Genomic DNA, 15158 nt, shown 5'->3' with positions numbered 1-15158 from the left:
TTTTTTTAGCTAGGTCCTACATTCAAAGGAAATATATTAAACCCTGTTCTAAACATTGTTTTACCACAAAGCATTCTCTGCATTAAGGTAAAAAAGCTTTCAATGTCAGCTCCCCCCAGCCCACCCTTAAAGTGGAGCTCCGCCCAAAAGGGGAGGTTCCGCTTTAAGGACTGCGCCCCCGATCCCCACTAAGGATTAGCACTTTTGGGGGGCAGGGGGGAGCGGGTACCAGAGTTTGACAGGTACTGGCTCCCAATTGTGGTTGGACTGCCTAGGTGATCGGAAACTGAAGGTGTCCTCACTCCTTCCCTCCCCTAGTCTTCTGAAGATTCTTTGCTGCTCTGTCTCTTCTCCATGCTCCTTGTGGCACACAGAGATACACAAAAGAGAGGTAATTTTTTCACCATTTTGATTGGTTGCCAGTTAGATTTCTACATTGTTAGCATCTGTTGTTTGATACAGGTAAGTTTAATTACACATTACAGGAGCATCACAAACTTGAAATGCAATTATTTCTTACAGCTTTGAAAAGGTGCCAATAATTTTGTCCAGTCCATATTTGGAGTTTTACGTGGAATGTGTCAGATTTGGCTTTTTGTTTCTCCACTTTTTGTGTCATACCATTACAAACAAAAGAAATAAACATGAGAATGCCTAAACATTTGTAATTGCCACAATTTTGTGGGCAAAGTGCTATATTACAGGTGAAACTCGAAAAATTAGAATATCGTGCAAAAGTTCATTTATTTCAGTAACGCAACTTAAAAGGTGAAACTAATATATGAGATAGACTCATTACATGCAAAGCAAGATAGTTCAAGCCGTGATTTGTCATAATTGTGATGATTATGGCTTACAGCTCATGAAAACCCCAAATCCACAATCTCAGAAAATTAGAATATTGTGAAAAGGTGCAATATTCTAGGCTCAAAGTGTCCCACTCTAATCATCTAATTAAGCCATAACACCTGCAAAGGGTTCCTGAGCCTTTAAATGATCTCTCAGTCTGGTTCAGTAGGAATCACAATCATGGGAAAGACTGCTGACCTGACAGTTGTGCAGAAAACCATCACTGACACCCTCCAAAAGGAGGGAAAGCCTCAAAAGGTAATTGCAAAAGAAGTTGGATGTTCCCAAAGTGCTGTATCAAAGCACATTAATAGAAAGTTATGTGGAAGAGAAAAGTGTGGAAGAAAAAGGTGCACAAGCAGCAGGGATGACCACAGCCTGGAGAGGATTGTCAGGAAAAGGCCATTCAAAAGTGTTGGGGACTTTCACAAGGAGTGGACTGAGGCTGGAGTCAGTGCATCAAGAGCCACCACACACAGATTGATCCTGGACATGGGCTTCAAATGTTGTATTCCTCTTGTCAAGCCGCTCCTGAACAATAAACAATGTCAGAAGCGTCTTACCTGGGCTAAAGAAAAACAGACCTGGTCTGTTGCTCAGTGGTCCAAAGTCATCTTTTCTGATGAGAGCAACTTTTGCATCTCATTTGGAAACCAAGGACCCAGAGTATAGAGGAAGAATGGAGAGGCACACACTGCAAGATGCTTGAAGTCCAGTGTGAAGTTTCCACAGTCTGTGTTGATTTGGGGAGCCATGTCATCTGCAGGTGTTGGTCCACAGTGCTTCATTAAGTCCAGGGTCAACGCAGCCGTCTACCAGGAGTTTTTGGAGCACTTCATGCTTCCTTCTGCAGACGAGCTTTATGGGGATGCTGACTTCATTTTCCAGCAGGACTTGGCACCTGCCCACACTGCCAAGAGCACCAAAACCTAGTTCAATGACCGTGGGATTACTGTGCTTGATTGGCCAGCAAACTCGCCTGACCTGAACCCCATAGAGAATCTATAGGGCATTACCAAGAGAAAGATGAGAGACATGAAACCGAACAATGCAGAAGAGCCGAAGGCCGCTATTGAAGCATCCTGGTCTTCCATAACACCTCAGCAGTGCCACATTGTTGCTGGGAGGGGGCTATTGTTGCTGGCTGCAGGGGACTACTGGAACAGCAAAATGTATTACAGAATAATTTTATGGGAAGGTTCATACTTTCCCATATCGGACTGTTATACTGAAAGAATGCAGAGATTATTACATGTATTCATATAAAGGAAAGTTTGGATAACACTGGTTGTAACATATTTCATTATTTATATTCATATTTTAATCAATCTCAGAAAATTAGAATATTGTGAAAAGGTGCAATATTCTAGGCTCAAAGTGTTCCACTCTAATCAGCTAATTAAGCCATAACACCTGCAAAGGGGTCCTGAGCCTTTAAATGGTCTCTCAGTCTGGTTCAGTAGGAATCACAATCATGGGAAAGACTGCTGACCTGACAGTTGTGCAGAAAACCATCATTGACACCCTCCATAAGGAGGGAAAGCCTCAAAAGGTAATTGCAAAAGAAGTTGGATGTTCCCAAAGTGCTGTATCAAAGCACATTAATAGAAAGTTATGTGGAAGGGAAAAGTGTGGAGGGAAAAGGTGCACAAGCAGCAGGGATGACCGCAGCCTGGAGAGGTCTGTCAGGAAAAAGCCATTCAAAAGTATTGGGGACTTTCACAAGAAGTGGACTGAGGCTGGAGTCATGCCACACCGAATTGAGGCACTAATTGCTGCAAGAGGGGCCCAAACCAAGTACAGAGTACATATGCATGCTTATACTTTTCAGAGGTCCAATATTGTTCTATGTACAATCCTTGTTTTATTGATTGCATGTAATACTCTAATTTTCTGAGATTGTGGATTTGGGGTTTTCATGAGTTGTAAGCCATAATCATCACAATTATGACAAATCACAGCTTGAACTATCTTGCTTCGCATGTAATGAGTCTATCTCATATATTAGTTTCACCTTTTAAGTTGCATTACTGAAATAAATGAACTTTTGCACGATATTCTAATTTTTCGAGTTTCACCTGTATGTGACAGAAATGCAGGGGTGTCAATATTTTTGGCCATGACTAACTCTATGGATCTGACTTTATGCAGTATATTTTCCCTTATGCTGGATTGACTTGGCCCCTTTTCATGTAACTGCTTAGTCTTCTATGCTAGACTCACATTCCTGACATGGACATGTTGCTCAGTTAAAATAACAAGTTTTGAACATTTTTCCACAAGTTCAAAAATAACTTGTGCTAGCTTTATGACTGTACTGTCGAATATTCTATGAAAGGCGTATGTGCAGCATAGCAGGCAAACTGTCTCTAGGCCTATGGAAAATAAAATGCTACATTCTCTGGCATGTACTTAGGGCTCATTCACACCAGAAACAATCAAACCTGTGATTAAACATAGTACAAAGGCATATGGAAGAAAAATTTTAATGTATTTCAATGAGCCTAGTTTACAATATTGTGACGCCGTTATGTCAATTTAAAAAAAACAAAAACATCATGCTGTATTTGTTCTGCAAGTGAACATACCAGGACACACGTGAAAGCATCACAAACGCATGTGATTGCAACTAAGTAAAAGAAAATAGTAAAAATGCACAACATTGCATTAAATAACGCATGTAAATGAGCTCACAGCATTGCACACTGAAAGCAAGAATTGCAGTATAAAATGAGTCCTTAAAGTGGCTGTAAACCCTTACATATACCCAGTGAAGTGATGGGACTCAGGTGATACAAACACTTGATCCAAATCCTCCTACATAAGTTGTACCAATTTATCTGCAGCCATCTCTTCTCTACTTCCATTAGAAACAATTGAGTACTGACATGATACTTTTTTTATTTGCACTAACATACAATTTTGAGGACAGGCTTTCGGGCTATGCCCCCTTCTTCAAGGTCCAGGCAGTACTACTACAAAGTTTTAGCAGAATGTTAGGAGAGTGTCACCTCAAGCTACATCCGTTAAAAATCCAGAAGTTAAAAAGCTTGTTAGGACTTTCAGAAAACGGGCAGAGAGCTGAAATTACACACTGCAGAGCCAAGACTGTCAATCACAAGCTGTGAGCTGGAGCTCCCTCCCTAGTCTCCTTTTTTCTCTTGGTATCAGGAAAACTTGTCAGATTTGATTCTTGCTAATAAGCAGAGGAACGAAGCAGCAGACAGAAATGATACTTCGTGCTCTTAAAGTGTTGCTGAACCCAGGACCCTGCATTCACTATATCTGGTCTCCCACAGTACACAGAGCATGGAAATGCAAATATTTTAGTAAATATATACTGCTAAATACCTTTTCTCATCAGCAGTTAGAGCAGTCTTGTGACTTCTATCAGTGTTCACCAGAGTACTGGTTAAAGCTTGCAGGAGTTTTCTTTCTGCTCTAAGAGGATGCAAAACCCCTGACCTCTGTCTGGACAGTGCTGATTGGCCCTGTGCTGATCACATGCACTCTCCCAAGAAAACAAAAAACCTCTCTAGCAATACACACTAAACTGAGCATGTGCAGAATGGCTACGGGTTCAGTCTGTCTTATCAGTAGATAAGATGTGGACATTTGAACAACAGGAGGATCAGAGAAGTCAAGATCAAACTGCCTTTTTAACCCCTTAGGTTCCACAGTGAGTATAACAAGCATGCTTTACTGCAGACTGATTTTTTTCTTCTGGGTTTAGTACACTTTAAGTGAGACAAGTACACACAATAGAGGGATATACTTTGTTCATACTTCATATCTGAGGTTTACAACTATTTTAATATGGACGGCAGAAAATGAATTCATGATATTAGTATTAAAAGAGACAGCTGCACACTGCCTGGACCATAGGAATTTGCTTCCTAGGGGTTATAGAGAGAAATATAAAGATATTGTCTATTGAAGTACACTGGAGCAGGAAGTGTAGAATACATTTGTAACAGCATCTAAAATGTATAAGTAAAGAGGATCTTTACCCTTTAAAACAACTATCCTTTTCTTGATCTCGCCTCTTTCCGTTACACAAATATCTTTTTTTTGTTTAAATACATTTTCAGTAAATAGGTTTCGGCCCGGTCCCATCCTCTCTTTTTGCCTAGCCCCCGGAGCCTCCTGGGATATGTGACGTGCATATCCCAGGAGGAACCAGGAGCACTAAAGTCATTCCATTCACTAAAGGAGGAGGGATGTGGGCCTAGCAGCACATCATTGGGAAGCTGCATCTGAACCCAGAAGAGTCGTCAGCCTGCCGATGATGTCACAGGGGAACATGGTGGCACTGAACCCGAGCGGTGGCTGCAGAGAAGAAGATCTCAGCAGGAGAACGTTGGATCCGCAATTATCTGAATTGAGGACAACTCAGCATCAGATAAGCTGGGAAAAAAATTAATGGGGGGGAAGGGTGAAGTTACTCTTTAATTATAATGATAATATCAGTCTGAAAGTATACAACCAGATTACATATAGGATCTATGGTCTGTGTATGAACTAATGCCACCAGATCACCTGTATTCTTAAAGAATATAAGCAGATCACAGAAGATACTACACCTAACTGAAGAATAATCACAGTTTGTGTTAAACAATTTGAGCACTCTAAAGACACAGAGCCTTTGCAATTCTGCTTCAGGAAGCTTGTCTGCCTTGTTAAGGTGATTGGACAACTGTTTCTTAAATAAGCTAACTCCTTTAAAATGCTATTGAAAAGTTACACTGGGATTTGAATGCCCTATGTAACACTTAAACTTTATTATTACTGGATACTAGGTATATAAGAACTCATTTAAAGCGGTAGTAAACTCCGCCTTGTATCTTGTACCTATAATAAGACTGACCTGTAGGTAGAGTTAATACTTCCTAAACGTGCACCGTGTACGAGATATTTACATGTATACCAGCTGCTGATGTCACCGGCACATGCGCACTGTACTCTCAATGGACAGCATGCCATCCACTGAGAAAGCGGTGTCGTGGCCGGGATGGCGGTGCATACTAGACCAGTTTTTTTTTTTTAAACAAGGTTTACTACCGCTTTAGGTTACCCATAGAATTAGAAGACATTCTCATTGTCTGGTGTTTTTGAACATATCAGGACACAATGTAATGTTAAAACCTTGTCCAATCACTTGTATTTTCCCTCAACAGTACTGTATTTTGGGACAAAACCAAAAAAGGTTGCAAAACCCAGTCTATTGAATTGTATCCTCTCCCACACAAAAGAAACAGTAAGAAAATCATATGAAGGCATATTTGGGTTTGATACAATCTGCCATATATTATTTCCCATTTTATGGACATAGAACAGATAGACTGGGCATGTTGAGAATCTTTTCTAGCTGCAAATTATCAAAGCTGCTATCTCAACTACCAAAAGAAAAATTGGAGACCCAAACCCTCAGATGACTGCAGCTCTTACCTGGTGGTTTTTGCACTGGTAGTTGAACTGGTATCTAGTTTAGAATTTCAGGCTCTGCTGTAAAAAAACAAACAAAAAAAACAATAAGATGGTGGTATCTGAAATAGACTGTGTCATTTATCTTGTATACTAGAAAATTGCCTGAAAATTTGAGTGATGCTAATTACTTTGTGCATGCCTTCAAGCTGAACTTAAAGGCTAAGTTCAAATTTTCTAGAAAACAGCCTTTGCAATCAAGGGGCCCCAGTAGAGAATACAAATGTGCAACTTTGTAAAATTTCACTATTTTGTTTTACCTGTAGGTCAAAAGCCTGGTTAAAAAAGCAACCCCCACGTCCTGACTTGTTACTAGGAAGTGAGAACCATTGGTTGCCTACTCCCAGAATTACAGGAATTAAAACTTTTGGAACATGTTACATGTTGCCCTTGTATTTAGGGGTGAACATGTAACATGTTCTAGCTCCTGCCCCCTCTTCCTGTGACAGCAGGGGTTCTTCTCCCCGCGCGCACTGTCACTTTTTAAGAATAAAGCGACTGTGTGGGGCACTGCACACATAGGAACATTATTCATTCACAGATTACTGTGAACAAATAAACTACAAGTACCGTCTGCCACTATGGCAGATGGACTTATAGTTTGAATAAACTCCGGGCACACTGATCAGCACGCCCCTGATTCATTCACACTGCCTACAGCTCTGAATATGACAGCCCATACAGAAGTACGAGCAACAGAGCTGTAGGCAGTATGTACAGGAGTCTGCAAACTCTTGCACCCGTGATAAGTAGATCGCAGGTGCCATTCTTTGCATGCTCCTGTTTTACAGAATAATAAACGCACATTTATTTTTACCTGGAAAAATATGTATTTATTATTCTTTTATGTAAAGGTGAACTTAACCTTTGACTGTATAAGCAACACAAAATTAAAACGCTATTTGATTATTTTTTAAGGTAAATGTAAACCCTCACCTTGTAAAACAACCCTTTCAGTTTAAAATACAAATGAAAGGCAAAACCATTATAAATACTTTTTGCTCCTTTTTTATAATTGATCACATTCCCTCTGTTCTCAGCTGCATAAGAGCTGGGGGAGGAGAAAAAGCAGCATACCGATCTTCCCAGTGAATGGCTGTGTGAAGGGGGTGTCAGGACAAGTCTGATCATTAGAGGAGAGCACACTGAGTTCCCAGCATAGCTAGAGAATTGACCACGGTGCGTTCTCTTAGCGTGGTCAGTTTTTAATAGGAAAACAAAGAGACTGGCAGGAACGCCAGGAAATTCACATAAAAGAAGCAATACAAAGAGAACAGGATACTTTTTCATACAAGCACATGGTACAGCAGACACATACTGTTGTGCTGAAAAGTTTGCAAACCCCGACAGAAATTGTGAAATTTTGGCATCGATATTGAAAATATGACTGATCATGCCAAAAAACTGACTTTTATTTAAAGACAGTGATGAAACCATTTATTCTCACAAAGTTGTTTGGCTCCTTTTTAAATCATAATACCAGAAATCATCCAAATGGCCCTGACCAAAAGTTTATATACCCTGGAATGTTTGGCTTTAGTACAGACATACAAGGTGACACACAGAGGTTAAAATGGCAATTAAAGGGTCATTTCTCACATCTGTGGCTTTTTACATTGCAATTAGTCAGTGAGTTTGTCATGTGGATGCACTGAGCAGGCTAGATACTAACCCATGGGAACCAGAAAACAACTGTGAAACAACTGTCACGCCGCCGGAGCCGCACGAAGGTCCGGCGGCCATCTTAGTGAGTGGCTGTTCAAGCCAAAATTTAGCTTTTTTAAGCAGAAATTTGTACGTTTACCTGGATGATCATTTAGCTTCTATTTTTTATACAATAAATCAACTTTAATTACTACACTATGAGGCATCTTTGTTATTGGCTCTGGCTTGAGCTAAGGATTTCTAGGACCCCAGTGGAAGCGTGGCTGCAGAGGACGCTTATGTCCAGAGGAGGGATCCTGGTTCCATGCGGTCTGGCAGATCCACTTAAAGGGGTTTCCTACAGATTCATATTCAGCTTATTGCGCATTTATCATGAGCATCTGGTGAGTGTGCATTTCTTACAGTTTTCTGCATGGATTAAGTCACAAGGATTTATTGGATGTCACTAGTTCAATATAATTTTATGAATCACTAATATGCTGACCTGATAGCGTCAAGCCTGCACTAATTTATGAACACTTCTGTTGATTAAAAACTGTTCACATGAGCGCATTTATGTTTGGCATCTAAATTAGCGCTTTATTCACTTATATATTACACATTACGTTATAATTTGGATGATCTGATTACTATTGATTATATTACTTATTTTATTTCAATTTAATATATTTTAGCGTTGCACCATTTCTTTATTTTGATATTGTTCACAAGGCTTGAGGGTTCCTTTACTGGTGCATATACAGCTTGCGATATTTTTTTCCTGAGCGCTCGCTGATTTTTTGCTTTAATTGGTGCAGTAAAGGCTTCTTTCTGACAACTGGACCATGCAGCTCATTTTTTTACAAGTATTCTTATATTGTGCTCCATTGTAGCTGCCACTACAGTGATCCCCGCTGTGCAGGTTCCATCCAAAGCAGCTTCCCTGTGGCATAGTAACCACAGTCGTTTGCTCGCTTGGCATAGTTGCCATTCTGAGAACGGCCTGCATTTTACCAATGAATGCAAAAGCATTTGCTGATTGAAGGAGTGGGTAATGTGGGGTGGTAACGTCTCCACTTCATCCAATCAGAGCGTGCCTCACTGAGAAAAAATACAAGGCATTCTCTGAATGGCTCCTATGTTGGGTGGCCGACGCCCAGAAAGACAGTGAAAATCACTGCAGTAGAGGCAGCTGCTACAATGATCCTCTGCTTCCAAGCTGGATCAATATAACTGTGCAATAACACGTATCTTCACTTAAGCTTCAGTTTAGAGGTACCTGATAGGAATGGTGATATTAATTAGAATTGCACAAAAATTTCTAAAATTTCATTGGGATTATGTTATGTGGAAGTTTATCTTGCAACATTAAATGCTAAAAAAGAATGACGCGCATAACGTAGGTGTCTCTAGATCTCCCTACCTGTAGCATGTGCCCCAAGTCCTCCTGGATTTAGTAATATCCAGATATGCTGACAGTACCACATTAAATGATGTCCCTCCCAAAAACACCTACATAGTTCTGGCAACATCATCACGCAGCAGTGTTGGAGCCTGAGGCACAAGACCATGAAGCTTATTCATTTTAGATAATGAGATTGGTTGGACAGGTGTCCAATCAGATTACGCCTTGTATTAACTGAAAAAAACAAAGCTTTCTCTGAAGTACAGCAGTGCAGAGGGAGCGACCCCCTGTGGATAGTATGCAAAAATGCAGCTCCCTGGCACTGCACTTGTAAAACTGCTATCACTGCAGTACTGGCCACTACTACAGTGAATTGCAGCTTACACAGGGATCAGGCCTCTATGAAACATGCATGCTCACATCGATCCAAGTTGTACCAAAGTATCTATGCAAAAAAAAAAAAACCTAAACTCCAGCTTTAATTCAATCAGTGCTGCACAGCCCAAAATTAAAGTCAACGCCTCTCTTTCTGGCTGTGGCTGCTTGCACTATTGTGGACTCTCTGTGTGTGGCCCACCATGTGTTGGGCTAGGTCTGTCACCTACTGGGCACAAGGGTGGCAGCAAGGTGCCAGGCATTGAAACATTCTGTGTTCCAGCACCCTGCACTAAAATAAATTTCACTGTGAGGCAACGTTATCTCTAAGCGCAATTCCAAAAACCCAACGCACACGTTCCTGTATCAAAGAGTGGCTATACATGTAGGTGGGTGCTGTGCAGTGACCACAGGCTGGAACCGAGAGGCATCAGGCCTGCGACACAAGCCTGATGAAGGGGTCCTGCGAGACTCCAAATTGTTGCTCCTGCTGTAACTGAAACCAAGAGAGGGGGGGGGAGAGAGGGGGGGAGAGAGGGAGGGAGAGGGGGGGGGAGAGGGGGGGAGAGAGAGAGGGGGAGAGAGAGAGCGGGGAGAGAGAGGGGGGAGAGAGAGAGAGGGAGGGAGAGGGAGAGATGCTGCTCTAGGGCACAGTGCTGGATCAAGATCAGGTAAGTATAAGGGGGGACTGGGGGAGAGCACCAGCCAAAGGTATACACATGCTGCAGAAGAAATTAAAACCCCTGTTTCTTTTGGTGGGTGCTACCTCCTGCCAATCACGACCCAATCAAGTAAATGGGGCCACTCTGCAAGTGCCCTGCATCTGTATGCTTCTGCAGGGTCCAAGGAGTTAAAGCAGGTAGTGAGAAAGCAACACAACACTGCCTGCTTTAATCCCTTGTTTGCTGTACTGCACAAGGTTGCAGGGCACTTCCTGAGTGGCCTCATTCACTTGAATGGCTCAAGCTTTGCAGGTGCTACACCCACCAACCATGACAGGGCATATAACTCCTGCTGTGGCTGCTATATGTGTACACCCCTGGCCACTGCAACTAAAGGGGTGCGGTTGGGGCAGGGGTTGGTAAAAACACATCTTAACTATGGGATTTTACCACCGCCCAAACTGTAAATGTAAATCAACCCTTATTTTTCTGAGCCCCCTTTCAGGCTGCTTTCACACTGATGTGCTGCAGTTCAGCTGCACAGAGGGTGCATCGCAGTGTATCTGCGAATTTCCTGGGTTAGCTTTGTCTTAGACTTCTATTATATGCTGCAGGTGTGGTGCACTTTCTGAAAGTGTGCCAAACCCACAGGATATAATAGAAGTCTATGGCTAAGCACAGCAAACCCACAGGAAAGCTGTAGGTACACTGCACTGCACCCACATGTGACGATTGTGCGCAATAGAGACATGGACGCTGTACGTGAGAGCCATCTTGTTAGGCCTCAGCCATTTTGTCTCTCCTCTCCTCCCTCTTGAAATGGAATTTGTAGCTGTAAGCTGAACGAACTTCAAAAGGGCCTCTTATCTTAAATAAAATACAGATACATGAAACTCCAGGGGTGTAAACCGCTAATTAGTCTGGTGCAGGAGGTCTGCTTTGAAAACCACTTTCCTCTGCCCAGTCGTAAAACAATAACTCAGTCAGTCATGACCTGTTAGGCCATTAGGGCTAGAGCGTTCCATAAAAAGTCCATTCCACATGTAACAATTTCACATACAGTTCATAAAGTTCAGCAGGAACTGGGCACATTAATATTAGGTATATATTTGGATAGATCATTTTAATGTGAGTCAGACAAGACTATACATAACTATATTAGCAACTAGGAGAGAGAAGAAAGCAGTCTATTCCCTCCTGGGTGATAAGGGTACGCTGTGTTTGATATCCATGGGTTTGAAATATAGTTCTGAATATTAATCTGCCAGTTGCTAGAATGCCACGTGCACATGCTGGAAGGTAATATTAGTATGAAACTGCAGTTGAGACGTGGTCATAACCTTGGTCACCGCCTAGCACCCATATCTAAACTGGATGATTGGTCATTTGTTCACAGACGACACCCCTTTCATATCATAGAAAAGACTGACAGGCCTGAAGAAGAGAGCTCTTATTTAACCACTTCCAGACCGGACACTTTTACCCCTTCCTGACCAGGGCAATTTTCAGCTTTCAGCGCTATCACACTTTGACAATTGCGCGGTCATGCAACACTGTACCCAAATGAATTTTTTACCATTTTTTGGAGACAGATAAAGCTTTATTTTGGTGGTATTTATTCACCGCTGGGATTTTTATTTTTTTTGCTATGTAAATGAAAAAGTCCAAAAATTTTGAAAAAAAGTGTTTTTTTTATAAAATTTTGCAAATAAATAATATTTCATCATAAATCTTGGCCAAAATTTATTCCGTTATCGTTTTAGTAAAAAAAAAATCCAAATTAGTTTATAACCAAAAAGTATAATTTTTAAAAAATTTTTTTATTTTTTTATATTATTTTTTATTTTAATTTTTTTTTTTTACATACTGTCACCCTAGCAGTACAGTGTCACCAGTACAGTGTCACCATGGTGACACTGTACTACTTGTGGGGAGTGATGAAGATTTTTTTTTTTTTACACATATAGGATGTAAAAGCAATCATTTCTCTTTCTCTCTGTGTGCATTCTTGCACTCATTGAGAAGTACTGAGTGAGCTGTGATTGGTCACAGCTTGTCACATGGTACAAGGCTGTTGTGAATAGCCTTGTACCATGTGACCTCTGTGATCATTCACAGATTTCACACGTAGTAAGCAATGATGTCACAAGTGACATCTTGCTTACTACTCTGCATGTGATCACTGATTGGCCAATCAGTGATCACATGATCGGGACCTCGTACAGAGGTCCCATCCGTCGATCGGTGTTTCACTGTGTCCGGAGGACACAGCGGGCACCGGATCGCGGTGCTGCGCGCTCCCAAGGAGCGCGCCCAAGCAGGGTGCAGGGAGGCCGTTTATAAACGGCCACCCGACCCTGCAGTGCCACCGTCCGGCCGTTTATATGCAACGGCCGGTCGGGAAGTGGTTAACATCATCAGGAAACATCTAACGGACTTGAGAGCCAAGGCAATCTTTTTGTTCAGACAATTGGACTCTGCTAAAACCAAGGACATTGCAAGTATTCTGCTTTATTGTTCTCTTTATATTTTTGTAACATCTTTTTCTGTAAATATTGTAATTGCACCATTTTGACCTTTTTAGTAATAAACCCTATTTTGCAAACTAAAGAATCCCTGTCTCTTGAAGAGTGCTACTGTATGTAATAATCCTCTGAATATCCCTGTCTGTGGTGATAGTGTGTATTACAGACACTTATGCTAATATCATAGTTTTAATGCTAGGATTTGTGAGTTTCCTCCTTCTCTGTAAAAAGGTGGTGGCGGCAATGTGAAGGGTTAATTGCGTAATTAACCTAACTCAGTAACAATCGCTCTAAGGCTGCTGGCACATAGACTGTGGGCCTGCGAGCTGGAAAATCTTTGTGCAGGGCTCAGCTGAGAGTGGCATTGTTACGCAAGTGACAGCGCGGTGCAAGATCGGCTGGTCCTTTGGTCACAAGTTGGTGAGAAGGGCAGGGGTCGGACGCCGCGTTCCGCCACACCACAGTGTGGGTAAATCGCAGTGTAGCACTGTGAAAGCAGCCTTATATTATTATTCCCAGTGTCTTGCTTCACACTGACCTGGAGATCTCTTTCCAGCTCCCGACACTATTCTGGAGACTACTAGCCAGAATAAGAGGTGGAGTGCAGTTGGTTTCACTTCACGTGGGATAGGACCCAGCACTACAAAGGAGGAATCGGCTTATGCAGCTCTTGCTCCCCACTACAGCTTCAACTTTACAAGTAGTCCCTCTTCATTGCACTGTATGATGCTCTGTGATGGGACATCAGCAAGCCCAGTTCACAATCTACCAGACACCTGGCAGCAGTCTACTGATAGATCGTAATCTGGTTGCTGAACCCCCCGCTCTACAATATACAATTCTATACCCACAGTTGATCAAGAGGAAGGCAAGAAAAAACCCTAATAAAGCCAGTCAGACTAACTATGTAAAGCATGGTCCAATTTGCTTCAGTGGGGGAAGTACAGTTCCTACTCGATCTCTCAGGAGGTAATTAGATATTACCTGACACCAGTGTTGGGAGTTATTATTGGGTCCACTGACACAAATGCTGGGGTTTTTTTTTGCATTCACTGGCACAAATGCTGGGGGTTATTGTTGCATCCACTGTCACGATTGCTGAGGGTTGTTATTACGGTCTCTGGCAGCAATGATGAGAATTATTATTGTGCTATCTGACATCAATGCTGTGGGTTATTATTGCAGATTCTAATATAATTGCGGCCGCTGATGCCAATTCTAGGGGTTATTATCCACTTTACCTCTGGAAGAATTACCTCCCTTCGTGGCCAGGCCATTTTTTTTCTATACGGCACTGTGTTACTTTAACTGACAATTGCGTTTATGGCATCTTTTCCCACAAATAGAGTTTTCTTTTGGTGGTGATTGATCACCTCTGGGTTTTTTATTTTTTGCACTATAAACAAAAAATACTGACAATTTGGAAAAAAAAAACATTATTTTTTACTTTCCACTAAAAAACAGATCCAGTAAAAAAAAATTTGTATTCTGCTACGTATTTTTGGTAAAAAAAATTCCCAATAAGTGTATATTGATTGGTTTGTGCAAAAGTTATAGCGTCTACAAATTATGGTGTATGTATATATATATATATATATGTATATATATATATATATATATATACTAGAATTTTTTTTTTATACTACTAATGGCGGCGATCAACAATTTATAACGGGACTGCAATATTGCAGTGGACAATCTGACACTGACACTTTGTGGGAACGAGTGACACTAATACAGTGATCTGGCTGGGAAGGGGTTAACATCTATGGCGAGCAAAGAGTTCAAAGTGTGCCTAACAGTGCTTGGTGTGTGTACTGTGAAGTGTTTTTACTAGGGGATGTGCTGGATTTTATTCCCTGCTGATTGGCTTCTGCTGGGACAAATCACAGCAGAAGCGGCGAGCCCCCTATACGGAAGTGCAGAATCACACATATATGTGATTCAGCACACAGCGGCCATCCTGTAGCAGTAAAACTGCTATAGGGCAGTCGCCAAGTGGTTATTTTGGCTATTGGCACCAATCCTAGGGGTTATTATTGCATCAGCTTACAACACTGGGAGTTTTGACAGTGATGATGGAGCTCATTGTACTCCTAAATTTTTCTTCAGTGGGCACTGAGGAATGCTGCAAAAAAAAAAAAAAATGCAGCAGGAATTACATTCCCAGGCATTGGGATGCACTGCAGGTGGTTCAGTTTGAATGGGCTGCCT

At 41.6% G+C, this 15158-nt stretch overlaps 1 protein-coding gene across 6 annotated transcripts in view; it reads right to left on the bottom strand.

Moving 5' to 3' along the window:
* The window catches only part of MUS81 (MUS81 structure-specific endonuclease subunit), a 307431-nt gene that overhangs the window by 213031 nt on the left and 79242 nt on the right, over positions 1 to 15158 (bottom strand). For all 6 annotated transcript variants that reach the window (XR_016307484.1, XR_016307485.1, XM_089658092.1 and 3 more), the window contains one exon: positions 6298 to 6354. The gene's annotated coding sequence lies outside the window, so the exon portion shown is untranslated. The remainder of the gene's footprint in view (positions 1 to 6297; positions 6355 to 15158) is intronic.

The sequence above is a fragment of the Staurois parvus genome, unplaced genomic scaffold (genome assembly GCF_062004578.1).
Source record: "Staurois parvus isolate SC_StPar_1 unplaced genomic scaffold, SC_StPar_1.0 ptg001051l, whole genome shotgun sequence".
In the NCBI taxonomy this organism is placed as follows: domain Eukaryota; kingdom Metazoa; phylum Chordata; class Amphibia; order Anura; family Ranidae; genus Staurois; species Staurois parvus.
This window is presented reverse-complemented; position numbering and strand designations above follow the sequence as displayed.